Source organism: Ceratotherium simum, chromosome 10, assembly GCF_057802395.1.
Source record: "Ceratotherium simum simum isolate JZ-2026a chromosome 10, ASM5780239v1, whole genome shotgun sequence".
NCBI classification, from domain to species: domain Eukaryota; kingdom Metazoa; phylum Chordata; class Mammalia; order Perissodactyla; family Rhinocerotidae; genus Ceratotherium; species Ceratotherium simum.
Genome location: NC_141909.1, coordinates 39,907,925 through 39,924,015, shown reverse-complemented (window position 1 = coordinate 39,924,015; position 16,091 = coordinate 39,907,925). Strand labels below are relative to the sequence as shown.

General features: G+C 36.9%; 1 long non-coding RNA gene across 1 annotated transcript in view; it reads left to right on the top strand.

The window, feature by feature from the left end:
• Window positions 1-6,282: 6,282 nt before the first annotated feature.
• The window catches only part of LOC147916099 (uncharacterized), a 61,228-nt gene continuing 51,419 nt past the window's right edge, over window positions 6,283-16,091 (top strand). Inside the window, exon 1 of the long non-coding RNA XR_015553346.1 lies at window positions 6,283-6,408. This is a non-coding gene — a long non-coding RNA (uncharacterized LOC147916099). The remainder of the gene's footprint in view (window positions 6,409-16,091) is intronic.

Genomic DNA, 16,091 nt, shown 5'->3' with positions numbered 1-16,091 from the left:
ATGCATGTTAAAAATAGTCTGTCCCTAATACACAGTCAAGGCTCAATAAATTTTAGCCATTATTGTTTTTATCATTACCAATACCATCATCATCATCTTCATAATTTTAGTAAAGATAATATTTGTTTCTAGCCAATCTTCTTAGCAATCACAGGAAGAAAGAAATTGCTTTTTTTTTTTTTTTTTAATTTTTTGTTTATTGCAGTAACATTGGTTTATAACATTGTAAAAATTTCAGGTGTACATCATTGTACTTCTATTTCTGCATGGACCACATCATGTTCACCACCAAAATACCAATTACAACCCATCACCACACACATGTACTGAATCATCCCCTTCACCCTCCTCCCTCCCCCCTTCCCCTCTGGTAACCACCAATCCAATCTCTGTCCCTATGTGTTTGTTTATTGTTGTTATTATGTACTACTTAATGAAGGAAATCATACGGTATTTGACCTTCTCCCTCTGACTTATTTCACTTTGCATTATACCCTCAATGTCCATCCATGTTGTCACAAATGGCTGGATTTCATCATTTCTTATGGCTGAGTAGTATTCCATTGTGTATATATACCACATCTTCTTTATCCATTCGTCCCTTGATGGGCACTTAGGTTGCTTCCAAGTCTTGGCTATTGTGAATATCGCTGCAATGAACACAGGGGTGCATGTACCTTTGCAAATTGGTGTTTTCAAGTTCTTTGGATAAATACCCAACAGTGGAATAGCTGGATCATATGGTAGTTCTATCCTTGATTTTTTGAGGAATCTCCATACTGTTTTCCCTAGTGGCTGCACCAGTTTGCACTCCCACCAGCAGTGTATGAGAGTTCCCTTCTCTCCACATCCTCTCCAACACATATTGTTTTCTGTCTTGTTAATTATAGCCATTCTGACGGGTGTGAGGTGATATCTCATTGTAGTTTTGATTTGCATTTCCCTGATAGTTAGTGATTTTGAACATCTTTTCATGTGTCTGTTGGCCATCTGTATATCGTCTTTGGAGAAATGTCTGTTCAGGTCTTTTGCCCATTTTTTAATTGGGTTGGTAGTTTTTTTGATGTTGAGATGCATGAGTTCTTTATATATTTTGGAGATTAAGCCCTTATCAGATGTATGGTTTGCAAATATCTTCTCCCAATTGTTAGGTTGTCTTTTCGTTTTGTTGATGGTTTCCTTTGCTGTGCAGAAGCTTTTTAGTTTGATGTAGTCCCATTTGTTTATTTTTTCTATTGTTTCTCTTGCCCGGTCAGATGTGGTGTTTGAAAAGATGTTGCTAAGTCTGATGTGGAAGAGCGTACTGCCTATGTTTTCTTCTAGAAGTTTCATAGTTTCAGGTCTTGCATTCAAGTCTTTAATCCATTTGGAGTTAATTTTTGTGCATGGTGTAAGGTAAGGGTCTACTTTCATTTTTTTGCATGTGGCTATCCAGTTTTCCCAACACCATTTGTTGAAGAGACTTTCTTTTCCCCATTGTATGTTCTTGGCTCCTTTGTCAAAGATTAGCTGTCCATAGATGTGTGGGTTTATTTCTGGGCTTTCGATTCTATTCCATTGATCTGTGTGTCTGTTTTTGTGCCAGTACCATGCTGTTTTGGTTACTATAGCTTTGTAGTATATTTTGAAATCAGGGAGTGTGATACCTCCAGCTTTGTTCTTTTTTCTCAGGATTCCTTTAGCTATTCGGGGTCTTTTGTTGTTCCATATAAATTTTAGGATTCTTTGTTCTATTTCTGTGAAAAATGTTGTTGGAACTTTGATAGGGATTGCATTGAATCTATAGACGGCTTTAGGAAGTATGGACATCTTAACTATGTTAATTCTTCCGATCCAAGAGCACGGAATATCTTTCCATTTCTTTGTGTCTTCTTCAATTTCTCTCAGAAATGTTTTATAGTTTTCGGTGTACAGATCTTTCACCTCTTTGGTTAAGTTTATTCCTAGGTATTTTATTCTTTTTGTTGCAATTGTAAATGGGATGGTATTCTTAATTTCTCTTTCTGCTACTTCGTTGTTAGTGTACAGAAATGCAACTGATTTTTGTATGTTGATTTTGTATCCTGCAACTTTACTATATTCGTTTATTACTTCTAAAAGTTTTCTGGTGGATTCTTTAGGGTTTTCTATATACAAAATCATGTCATCTGCAAATAGTGACAGTTTCACTTCTTCCTTTCCAATTTGGATCCATTTTATTTCTTTCTCTTGCCTGATTGCTCTGGCTAGGACTTCCAATACTATGTTAAATAGGAGTGGTGACAGTGGGCATCCTTGTCTGGTTCCTGTTCTTAGAGGGATAGCTTTCAGTTTTTCACCATTGAGAATGATATTAGCTGTGGGTTTCTCATATATGGTCTTTATTATGTTGAGGTACTTTCCTTCTATACCCATTTTATTCAGAGTTTTTATCATAAATGGGTGCTGTATCTTGTCAACTGCTTTCTCTGCATCTATTGAGATGATCATGTGATTTTTGTTCTTCATTTTATTAATGTGGTGTATTACGTTGATTGATTTGCGAATGTTAAACCATCCCTGCATCCCTGGAATAAATCCCACTTGATCATGGTGTATAATCTTTTTAACGTATTGTTGTATGCGATTTGCTAGTATTTTGTTGAGGATTTTCGCATCGATGTTCATCAGTGATATGGGCCTGTAATTTTCTTTTTTTGTGTTGTCCTTGTCTGGTTTTGGTATCAGGGTAACGTCAGCTTCGTAGAATGAGTTAGGGAGCTTCCCCCTCCTCAATTTTTGGAAGAGTTTGAGAAGGATAGGTATTAAGTCTTCTTTGAATGTTTGGTAGAATTCACCAGGGAAGCCATCTGGTCCTGGACTTTTATTTTTGGGGAGGTTTGTGATTACTGTTTCGATCTCCTTACTGGTGATTGGTCTATTCAAATTCTCTACTTCTTCTTGATCCAGTTTTGGAAGGTTGTATGATTCTAAGAATTTATCCATTTCTTCCAGATTGTCGAATTGGTTGGCATATAGCTTTTCATAGTATTCTCTTATAATCTTTTGTATTTCTGAGGTGTCTGTTGTAACCTCTCCTCTTTCATTTCTGATTTTACTTATTTGTGCCTTCTCTCTTTTTTCTTGGTGAGTCTAGCTAAAGGTTTGTCTATTTTGTTGATCTTTTCAAAGAACCAGCTCTTGGTTTTATTAATTTTTTCTATTGTTTTTTTGGTCTCTATTTCATTTATTTCTGCTCTGATTTTTATTATTTCCCTTCTTCTACTGATTTTGGGCTTTGTTTGTTCTTCTTTTTCCAGTTCCTTTAGGTGCATTGTTAAATTGTTTATTTGAGATTTTTCTTGTTTGTTGAGATAGGCCTGTATCGCTATATACTTCCCTCTTAGAACCGCTTTTGCTGTATCCCATAAATTCTGGCATGTAGTATTTTCATTTTCATTTGTCTCCAGGTATTTCTTGATTTCCTCTTTGATTTCTTCGTTAACCCAGTCGTTGTTCAGTAGCATTTTGTTTAATCTCCATGTATTTGTGGCTTTTCTGATTTTCTTCCTATAGTTGATTTCTAGTTTCATACCGTTGTGGTCAGAAAAGATGCTTGGTATTATTTCAATCTTCTTAAATTTATGGAGACTTGTTTTGTGGCCTAATATGTGATCAATCCTGGAGAATGTTCCATGTGCATTTGAAAAGAACATGTATTCTTCAGTTTTTGGATGGAATGCTCTGTATATATCTACTAGGTCCATCTGTTGTAGTGTGTCGTTTAAGGCCAATGTTTCCTTATTGATCTTCGGTTTGGATGATCTATCCGTTGGTGTAAGTGGAGTGTTAAAGTCCCCTACTATTATTGTGTTACTGTCTATTTCTCTTTTTATGTCTGTTAATAATTGCTTTATATATTTAGGTGCACCTACATTGGGTGTGTAGATATTTACAAGTGTTATACCCTCTTGTTGGATTGTTCCCTTGATCATTATGTAATGCCCTTCTTTGTCTCTTTTTACAGTTTGTGTTTTAAAGTCTATTTTGTCTGATATGAGTACTGCTACCCCAGCTTTCTTTTCATTGTCATTTGCGTGGAGTATCTTTTTCCATCCCTTCACTTTCAGTTTGTGAGTGTCTTTAGGTCTGAAGTGTGTCTCTTGTATGCAGCATATATATGGGTCTTGTTTTTTTATCCAGTCAGCCACCCTATGCCTTTTAATTGGAGCATTTAGTCCATTGACGTTTAAAGTAGCTATTGATAAGTATGTACTTACTGCCATTTTTTAACTTTTTTTTTTTTCCCTCAGTGTTTTAGTAGTCCTTCTCTGTTCCTTACTTCTTCTATACAGAATTGATGGTCACTTTAGTTTGACCTCTGTCTGAAAGCTGTACTCTTTAACTCCCCTCCTCCCTCCTTTTATGTTTTTGATATCATATCTAACCTCTTTTTTGTGCATTTGTATCCATTACGTTCTAATCATGGAAAAAGATAATTTTTCCTATTTGTGGTCTTCTCTTTTCCCCTTAAATCAGTCCCTTTAACATTTCTTGTAACACTGGTTTCTTGGTGACAAACTCCTTTAATTTTTGCTTATCTGGGAAAATTTTGATCTCTCCTTCCATTTTGAATGATAACCTTGCTGGGTAGAGTATTCTTGGCTGTAAGTTTTTTCCTTTTAGCACTTTAAATATATCGTACCATTCTCTTCTAGCCTGTAAGGTTTCTGCTGAGAAGTCAGCTGATAGCCTTATGGGGTTTCCTTTGTATGTAACTTGACATTCTCTTGTGGCTTTTAGGATTCTCTCTTTATCTTTGATTCTGGACATTTTGATTATGATGTGTCTTGGTGTGGGCCTCTTTGGGTTTATCTTGTTTGGGGCTCTTTGTGAATCCTGTACCTGGATGTCTGTTTCCTTCCTTAGGTTAGGGAAGTTTTCATCTATTATTTCTTGAAATAGATTCTCCGCCCCCTTGTCTCGCTCTTCTCCTTCCGGGACACCTATAACACGGATGTTAGTGTGCTTGATGTTGTCCCAGAGGTCCCTTAGACTGTCCTCACTCTTTTTAATTCTTTTCTCTTTTACCTGTTCACCTTGGGTAATTTCTTCTAGTCTTTCTTCCAGCTCACAGATCCGTTCTTCTGTATCCTCTACTCTGCTTTTGAGTCCCTCTAATGAATTTTTCATTTCCAGTATTGTATTCTTCATTTCTGATTGGTTCTTTTTTATATCTTCCATTTCTTTGTTGACATTCTCACTGAGTTCATCTATTCTTCTCCCCAGATCAGTGAGCATCCTTAACACTCTTAGTTTGAACTCTCTGCCAGGTAGGTTGCTCATTTCTGTTTCACTTAGTTCCTTTTCTGGGGTTTTGTCCTGTTCCCTTACTTGGAATGTATTCTTTTGCCTCCTCATTTTGCCTCTTTCCCTGTGCTTGTGTCTATGTATTAGGTAGGTCCGCTACGTCTCCTGCTCTTGGATAGGTGACCTTATGTATGTGATGCCTTAGGAGGCTTCCAGTGTGCTTCCCTCAGTTCTCAATGTTCCAGGGGTGGCCCCTATGTGGGCTACGTGTATCCTTCTGCTGTGGCCTGTTAGCTCTCCCTATAGGTGCCCAGGGAGGCTGAGTTATGCTCCTGGCCAGCTGTTGTAATACTCAGCTGCTTGTAGTTGTTGTGGGCCCTTCAGTCTCTTTATCAGGTGTGGGAGCCCCAGCACAGTTGGCTGTAAGTTCTAATACCATATTTGTGTTGCAGTATTTCTTTTAACTGAGTAGGCCCCCAGCGTGGCAGGTTGTTAGGCTCAGGGCCTTACAATTGCTGTAAGCCTCTAGCCTATTAGGTCTCTTGTCAGCTCTCTGAGGATTGCAGCTTGGTGGAGCTGGCCTCAGGCACAGGAGCACCCAATTGTTTCAGGCTTTGGAAGGTGGGGCAAACCTCCTATGTGGGTCTTTGAGAAGCACAAGTCTTCTGCAGCTGACAAGCCCTGTTGCCCACAGGTCCACACACACAGTCAACACAGTCCTGCCCCGTGTGAGCGCCCCGACCTCCCCAAGCGGACCCAGTCTCTCCACGGCGGGAGCCCCACACACTCCGCCACCGCCCCACACTCTCCACCCGCTCCTTGTGCACACCCTGCCCGCTCAAGTCGGCTCAGTTGCCAGGCTGCAGAGAATCCAGTCACCAATCTATGCAGGCCCACACGTTGCCTGAGGGCTTGTTGTTGGGTGGGGCCAGTCTCTAGGGTGGGCTGCCTGCCCTGGCTGAGCTGGATTAAATCGGTGCTCTAGCGGGTGGAGCAGACCCTGGGCTAGCAGGCCTCAGGGAGAACTCCAATGGCGTCTATGTCAGCACGCCCACACCAGGCCACAACAATGGCCGCCGCCAATGTCCCAGTCCCTGGAGAGGTCTCACCCCTCACCGAGATGCACTCAGGGCCTATTAGGTGAGTCTCTTTTCACCCCAGCACTGTGCACCTTTCTTTCTGGTGATTTTAGGATGCTTTCTGGAATGGGTGAGTTTGTGCACGGGCCCTTTAAGAGCCAGTTTTAGTTTCTTTGTGAACCGGGTTTTCTGGGGCTGCTCCCCAATGCTTTAGTAGCAGGCACAGTCAGATATTATGCCGCTGGTCTCGATTGTGCTGGGTCCACAAAATGCCCCCAGCGGGGGCGCTCCCCGGCTCAGGACCCCGCGCCTCCAGGGAGGCTGCGTACCTGTGAGCTGCTCCCGGCGGCCGTGAAGCTGGCAGCTTGTGACGGCGGCGTTTTTCCTCTCCGGAAGGGGGTCTCTGCCTCTTCTACCCCAGCTAGGACTGTCCGCTGCAGAAAGAAATTTCTGCAGTTAAAATACAAGCTACTGCTTGGGAAACTATAATAAAGTGATAAAGTACAAAAGTATTTTATGAGATTTGTCTAACCTTTTTACTTATCTCGTCAAATGAGTGTATGTGTTGCTGAATGTCATTATTTCATGAAGCCATTTCTCTCTTTGGAATCTCCAAAGGTAATTTGTAACTATCCGAGATACTCTGATTTGCATTTATATACCTACGTCTATGCCTAAAACATCCATATCCACATTTATATTCCAGATCTTTACCTATCAATCTCTATCTCTATCATGAAAATACGGTGATCATATCACCCTTGCGGATTGTGAACTCTTTGAGAATAGAAGCTCGTTTTTATAAAACAACAGTTCCTAGCACAAAGGTTTTATGGATAGCAATTATTCAGTGTTTTCTGAAGTAATTATAATAAAGTAACTGTTTCCTTCATTGTATAGAATTAACAAAGAATTCAAGGATACATAAAGAACATTTTGTAATAGATTTTTGGAGAAAAAGAGCCACAGTATATATGTTGACATTAAAAAGCAGAAGTTTAAGAGCAAATGGCATATTTGTAAACTGGCAAATTAAACCTTTGATTATCTACATTTTGGGTAATATTTTATAAAAATATAGTCTTTGTACTTGAATGTAAGACCTGAAACCATAAAATACATAGAATAAAACAGAGGTGATAAGCTCCTTGACATTGGTCTTAGTGATGTTTTTGTGGATTTGACTCCAACAGCAAGGGAAACTAAAGCAAAAATAAACAAATGGGACTACATCAAACTAAATAGTTTCTGCACAGCAAAGGAAACCACTAACAAAACAAAAAGGCAACCTTCTGAATAGAAGACATTTGCAAACCATATATCTGACAAGGGGTTAATATCCAAAATATATAAAGAACTCATACAATTCAACAACAAAAAAACAAACAACCTAATTTAAAATTGGGCAGGGGATCTGAATAGACATTTTTCCAAAGACGACCTATAGATGGTCAACTGGCACATGAAAAGATGTTCAACATTACTAATTATTAGGAATATGCAAATCAAAACCACAATGAGATATCACCTCACACCTGTTAGACTGGCTATTATGTAAAGACAAGCAATAATAAGTGTTGGAAAGGATGTGGAGAAAAAGGAACTCTTGTACACTGTTGATGGGAATGTAAATTTGTGCAGCCACTAGGGAAAACAGTGAGGAGATGCCTCAAAAAGTTAAGAATAGAACTACCTATGATCCAGCTATTCTGCTTCTGGGTATTTATCTGAAGAATACAAAAACACTAATTTGAAATGATATATGCACCTCTATGTTCATTGCAGCATTATTTACAATAGCCAACATGTGGAAACAACCTAAGTGTCTATTGACAGATGAATGGGTAAAGACGTGGTGTAAATATATATAAAATGAAATACTATGAAATACTACTAAGCCATAGAAAAAAAAAGAAATCTTGCCATTTGCAACAACCTGAATGGACTTTGAGGGTATTATGCTAAGTGAAATAAGTCAGACAAAGAAAGAAATACCACAAGATTTCACTCATACGGAATATAAAACAAAACAAAACAAACAAAAATAAACTCAAAGATACAGAGAACAGACTGATGCTTACCAAAAGGGAAGGGGATTGGTGGGTGGGTGAAATAGGTAAAGGGGGTCAATTGTATGGGAAAGGATAGAAGCTAGACTTTGGGTGATGATCATGCTGTAGTGTATACAGATGTTGAATTATAATGTTGTACACCTAAAACTTATATAATGTTATAAACCAGTTACCTCAATTAAAATATTTATATTTATATATAATCCTTGTAAAATGCAGGCAAAATATTTCAAATGTGCTGGGCCTAAGTTATATATGTCAGCATGCTGTGAGTGAAGGCAAACTGGAAGCAAAACAAGCTTAGAACGACTTAATGACAGTACAAAGGTCATGGGACATAGTATGACACTTTACTGACACAGAGTGGGTCGAAAGAAGCTTCACAAGGTTCACTAGTATTATTTGCATTGTTTGACTGCCATTTCCATCACCTCCTTTATTATTAGAATTTCCTCAGGCTGATCACATGGAGAAATGTGTAGAAATCTCTGACAAGACAATTTCTCCTTGTGGAAAAAGGGGAAAACTCCAAAAATACTTAGGCTTTATTTATTTTATCTTATTTTGATTTCTAGTTTAGTTTTATATAAAGAGGCTAAATGATGCAATAGATAAACATTTGAAATTTTAGCTTTACTTTCAACTCAAATCTTAATGATTATATATATTTAAGATAAGGCATATCTTTTTTAAAGATAGAAATGCATGTATAGTTTTTTTTTTTACTTTAACTGATAAAAGTCATATAAAACTATCGAAGGACTTTTGTTTAGGGCTGGGTAACTATTTAAATCTTCTTTTTTAAAAAATTATTTAGATTTGGCATCAGTGTACAAGAGAACTACAAATAAATTCTTACTTTAAAAAGCTATTCTTCACATGTCAATATAGATTGTTATTTGTGGGAGTACACTTTTTAACATTTCAATATTCAAATTCCTTTCTTTATATTCATTTACTAATTTAAACATAACTGACTGTAACAAGGGCCTAATTATGTATAAATATCAGAATGCTTAGAATTAATATGTGTTTGAATGTTACGGATCAAAATCACAGGCAGTTAATTTATAGAGTCATCCACATTAATCATAATGTCACTTTTTAAAAAACACATTTTAAATAACTCCTATGAAGTTATTATGTTTTTACTAATAAAAGTTTGACTTTACTATAAAAAAGAATTTAACTCTGGGAAAAGAGCCTCTTCACATGTTGACCACATTATTATAAAACCTTAAAGAACCAATTTTAAATTCTTCCTTTCCCATGTTGGATAAAACGCCATGCTTCAAGATGCTAAAGAACTTCCACAGGGAGAGACTTCAGAGATTATCTCCCTCCAACCAAACACTCAACATGCAACTTTATCTGGCACTGGCTGTACCCCAAATCTGCCTCCCCTCTCACCATGTTTAGTGTAGACTCAAGGGATAAGAGGAAGACATCGAGCTAGAGATTAAATTCTAGGTCTGGGGATTCAAGCTGGGAAGTGGAATCTCAAGTCACCTAAATGTAAATAATTCTGGAGAGTTTCATATGTATACCATTGAAGGCAACTTTTGTATTTTATGAAACCATAGTAATCAACGAAGGGAAAGGGTAAGCTGCTAATGGGAAGAAATTATCTTCCCTAGATATGGATTCTGTGCCAAATACTAAAGTACTACACATGAAAATTAAAGAAGGGATATTTAAAAGATTTTCTCTATAAACACACTTAATTAAGATGTTAATTTGTTAAATAAGGGAAAAAGACAGTATTAGATGATGAAAACAGTAAATTCCTCAATAGAGAATATAATAATATGTAAATAACCTAAGTCAAAGAAGGAAGCCCTGATAGATACTTTATGAGAGCATAGCATAGTCTGGAGAAAGTTAAATCCAGAATTTGCACTGATTCATATCAATTCTTCTTTAAAAAGTCAAAATATATTTGCTAAATGTATGGCTCTTTGAAAAAAATTGTAGATTCTAGTGATGACATAGATTTTAAATGAGCTTATTTTTCTGAAGATAGCAATTGTAGCAAAGTTGATTTAATAACTGAATGAGAGTAATAACTATCACAGCAATATTTCTTGACTCAAATCAGAGAAAATTTACTTAGTGCGTGCAGCCTTTAGTATTCCTTTAAAGATTGTGACTTTAATCTTTAAATTAGAGATGGGTGATTCTAAAGAAGAGATTTTAAATAGAATCTAAAATATACCTAGATATTGTAGTTCTTTAAAAAAATGTCCAAATATAATTTAATGCATACTTATCTAGTAATAAGCTTGCTAATAACTTTATACGTCTTATCATCTGTGTTTGTCAAGATAGGATAGACTAAGATTCAGTAGCAAATAAACTTCAAATTCTCAGTAGCTTAATAGAAGTTTTATATCAGAGTTATGAAATGCCCAATACCACTCTCCAGGGCACCCTTCCTTCATTCACTGACTCAGGAAACTGGGCTGAGAAGTATGTAGAGCAGATGGATATGTAGTAAGTCCTCAATATTTCTGCCCTACAATCGGGTTTTGAAAGCCCGTTTTTTCGGAAGAGAAATTTTTTTGTTGCTAATCTTAGAAGCTTAAGTATACATACACTGATTTATGTATCCAGTCAGCGAGGGTTATTGAGTGTTTACTGTGTGTTGGGCATTGGTTAGGCACATGAATACTAAGCAAAACAGACTTTTCATCTGCTCTAAGAAAGCTTCAGTATGGGGTATGTGTGGAGGGGAGAGGGCAAACAGACATTAATCAAAGAATCACACAAGAATATAATTATAAACCATGATAAATGTTATTTAATAACAATGAGGATCTGTGTAAACATACAGAGGGTTTCTTTTCTAACAAGTCAAAGCAATTAAGAAAATATAGCTTTATCTCAAATCTGAAGAATGAGTGGGAGATGTGTGTTACCTGAAGGAACAGAGTGTACAAACGTCCTGAGGAAAGTCTGAGTAAGGCCCCTTTAAGTAACTGAAGCAAAACTCAGCTCATGTAGTGCCTTGTAATCCATGTTAAAGATGTTGTATATTAAAAAGCAGTAGGCAGTATTTTAATTGTGTGTGCATGTGTGTGTGGGTTTAAGATTGCCCTGTCTCTAGTGTCCTGAATTGTGCTCAAATTTAAGAAGCAGTCCAGGCAAGAGATGATGGTGGATCGGACTAGGGTGGTGACAATAGGAAATGAAACTTTGGTTTCAGCTGAGAAGAAAAAGAAAACAGAAAGGCTACATCCAATTGCAAATATTACATTTGTCATAATATACTTCAGTAGGACAACTGACGATTAAGGAATGCTTGGAGACACTGGTAAACTCGGAAGTGTGTGCATGTGCATAGGTGGCAATATATAATCTGAAACTACCTCCATCCATTTCTGACTATAGGACACTTAAAGCAGTAAATAGTTCACTTGACTTAGTTTATTTTAGTATCTGTGACTCACTAACTTGGGCACCTTTGTGGATTCATTTGTTAATTTCTCTATCTATTAAATTAAAGTGATTAACAATTTAAGTTTATATTTTCTCCAGTTTTTAGGTGTGCTAGTGTGGTAGATTGATTGCAAAAATGGCAATCAATTCTTCACCCACCCGCCAACCAACCCCAGTATCTGATACACTCCTTGCAATATGATTTTTTAGTTCTTCACATCAAATGATGCATTTCTTTTCTTTACCCCTAGAATCTGGACTGGACTTGAAACTTGTTTTATGTAACAGATTATTAGGAAATGATGCTGTGCCAGTTCCAAGACTCACCATCAGGAGGCCTTGCATGATTCTACTCTCTCTAGCTCTCTTGCTTTCATCCTGAGGCAAAGTGTGGCTATCCTGCCCAATGAGATGCATCAAGCAGAACCAATCAGATCAGTTTTTCCAGCTGAATGCCCAGACACGTGAGAGAACCCACTCAAGATCAGTATAGCGGAACAACTGTGGGATAGTTGACCACAGATGCATGAATGGTCTCCACTGAGTCCAACTTAGCAGAACTGCCCAGCTGACATACAGTCTCATTAGTAAAAGTAATTGCCTATTGTTGTATGCCATGGAAGTGTTGTGATCAAATATTACACAGCACTATTGTGGCCATAGATAACTGAGGTAAGTTAGTAAAGGCTCACAAGACTTCTCAAGGAATCCCAATTAAGAGATTTATGAACATATTATGCCTTAAATGGCAAGGTCTATGTTATATGCTGCCATTTTTATTCCTCCAAAGAGATCCTAGAATGTTGGGTATAGAGCAGGTGATCAAAAATATTAGTGACTGATTATTTAATATGACAATAGAAACATCTCGAATTTTCCCCAAATTTCAAGGATTAAAATTATTCACTCAATATTCTGGGCTTTTGTTTCATATGCCTAGAATAGGCTTCTGAAAATGTTTACTGAGAGAATAAATTAATGAATAAATACATAGACTTACATATAACACCTGTATTATAGTTAATTGTGTATACCACTGTATCCTCCACTTACATTCAGAAATTGCTTTGGAATAAATAACTGAAATAATAAACATTGGTATATCTTATAGATTGAATAGTATCCCCCACAAAATCTGTGTGTTGAAGCCTTAATCCCCAATGTGACTGTATTTGGAGATCAGGCTTTTGGGAGGTAATTAAGATTAACTGAAGTCATAAGGGTGGAGTCCTAATCCCATAGGATTGGTGGTTTATAAGAAAAAGAGAGAGGTCTCCCTCTCTCTCCATGCACATGCACCAAAGAAAGGCCATGTGAAGAAACAGCAAGAAGGTGGCCATCTACAAACTAGGCAGAGAGGTTTCACCAGAAACCAAACCTGCTGCAACCTTGATCTTGGACTTCCCAGCCTCCAGAACTGCGAGAAAGTAAGTTTCTGTTGTTTAAGTCACCCAGTCTGTGGTATTTTGTTATGGCAGCCCAAGTATACTAAGAGAGTATGAAAAGAACAAAAGAAAACAATTTTCTGACTCTGTCAAATTTACATCAATGATAACATGGTGTTAAAAGCTGAAAAGCACTAATAAGAATCTTCTGAATGGGGGTAAAATGTGTCTAGGAAAAATAAACTAGATATTTTTTAGCTGATTGTGAAAAAGGAAGACTGAAAATACACAACTTTATCTATTTGTTTCTCTGAGTGGCTATCCTCTACCCTGTGTTCAGAATTATAATGGCATCCTGATCAGATCTTATTTCAGGCCTACCTAAGAAAGCAGAGTAGACACAGCCTGCTGGAGGGAAAATGAACAGGATAACATATGGAAGAATAAGCACAGTTTTTGCTCCCTTCACGTTGCGTCTGGATATCTCAACTCTACCTTGAGTCAAATTTATTCACTTATTTTTTTGGTCCCCATTTATATTAGTCTTTTTCCTGTGTGTGTATGTGTGCGCACGCACGTTACTAACCAGGACTCTGATCGTTGTTCTAATAATAAGAGTTTGTACAAATAAGTTTCAAGCTTATGGACACTGAAAGCAACTAGCAAGTTGTGTGACACAAAGCAATTATTCAACACATAGTGGTCTTATCTCCCTTCTCCAATATATTTGGTTTATATCTGTAAAAATCTAACATCCTGGGGCCAGCCTGGTAGCAGAGCGGTTAAGTTTGCACACACCACCTTGGCAGCCTAGGGTTCGCAGGTTCAGATCCTGGGTGTGGACCTACTTACCGCTTGTCAAGCCATGCTGTGGCAGGCGTCCCATATAAAGCAGAGGAAGATGGGCACAGATGTTAGCTCAGGGGCAATCTTCCTCAGCAAAAAAGAGGAGGATTTGGCAATAGATGTTAGCTCAGGGCTAATCTTCCTCACACACACAAAAAACTAATATCCTGTGAAATAGTCAATACTTAGTAGAAAACAAAAAACAAACAAAAGTAAAATATAGATTGGGAAATGCAGAAACAGTGTTAGGTATTGACTTAGAGCCAATAGCATTGTGGTCAGACAACTGTTTTGAGCAGGAGAGGGCAAAAGCAAAATACTCTGGGAATTAGAGCCCCAGGAGCAAATGTGTCCAAGATTAAGAGAAAAATAGTGAAAAACATTTTCCTAGGTTAAGGTCATATTGACCTACTGATACACGACATTGGGATGGTAGTAATATATTCCTGCAAAAATTAAAAGCATTTATGCTGATTGAATATAGAGAAATAGAACCAAAAATTGTTAAATTTTTGGTATATACTATATCTTTCCCAAATAAGGCCTTTGCTCAAATATATACATATTAATTAAAATTTTTGTTTGATTTGTTTCATTTTAAAAAACATGAGCTCATATTTAAACCATTTTAACTTAATTGTTTCCACTTAAAAGTATGCCATGGACATCCTTCCAAATTGATATATATTTGGTATACATTTAATTTGTCATCTTTGAAGAGTTTATAGTTTTCTACAAAATGAATTCAATTCATATTCAACCATTTTTCTATACTCAGGTATCAACATTGTTACTAGAATTTTTCTATTAATTGCATCGTGCCCATCTCAATTATTGATACTTTCTTATCTGTAGAGAAATTTCACAGAAGAAAAATGCCGCTTCCAAAAGTACATACATTTTAAATTTTAATAAACACTGCCAGATTACTTTCTAAAATTGCCATAATTTACAGTACCACCAACAATGCATAAGAATATTTATTCCTCTATACTTTTCAGTATGATGGTGCAAAATGATATTTCATTACTGGTTTAATTTGCATTTTCCTAACTTCTGGTAATGCTAGACATCTTATGATTTTTGCCCTTTTACTTTTTCTATTTTATGAATTATTTGTTTATAACGTTTACTATTTTTAATTGTTATTTTATTTAATAATTTATAGGAGAGAAGCTGTTTGCATTAATTTAAAATTCTTCTTTGTATTTCTCTGTCACATACATTAATAATATTTTTTTCCAGTGGTCTATCATATGTATTTCAATATTGTTTATGGTACCTTTTGTCAAATGAACACTTTCATTTTCATTCAGTCAGTTTTTTTATCTTTTTATTTGTATGTTTTTTGGTTATGTGTCCTACTTACCTGGAAAGATAATTTAGAGTTTATTAATTTATGATAGTTTATATTTCTGTCAAAAACTAGAAAGAATAAGAGGTATTATCCCTTTGCCATCTCAAGTTGGTAACTAAATCTTTACATTTTCTTGCTTCATATGTTGTAAATGAGTTATGAGTTATAGAACCAAGAAATGAAATTGCCTAGTGCCCAGAAATCATCCTCATTCAGATTCTGTTATAGACCAACCTGGGGGAAAATGTTATATGATAAAATTGTGTTAAGTAAGACACCTTCTTATTGGCCTGTGAGAGTCTCCTGTCACCATTGAAAAAGTAAGGTCAATGTGGATGTTGTCAGAGTGCACATGGCTAGGACCTGAGGGCAGCCTGTAGGAGCTGACGGTGAGCCCAGCGGACAGACAGCAAGAAAATAGGGACACTAGTTCTGCAGCCACGAGGAACTGAATTCTGCCAACAACCTGGGTGAGCTTGGAAGAGCACCTCAAGTTCCAGATGAGAACATAGCCCAGTCAACACCATGATTTCAGCCTGGTGAGACCCTGAACAGAGGACTCAGTTTAGCTGTGCCTGGACATTTGACTCATGGAAACTGAGGGAAGAAATTTGTGTTGTTTTAAACCGCTAAATTTGTGCTAATT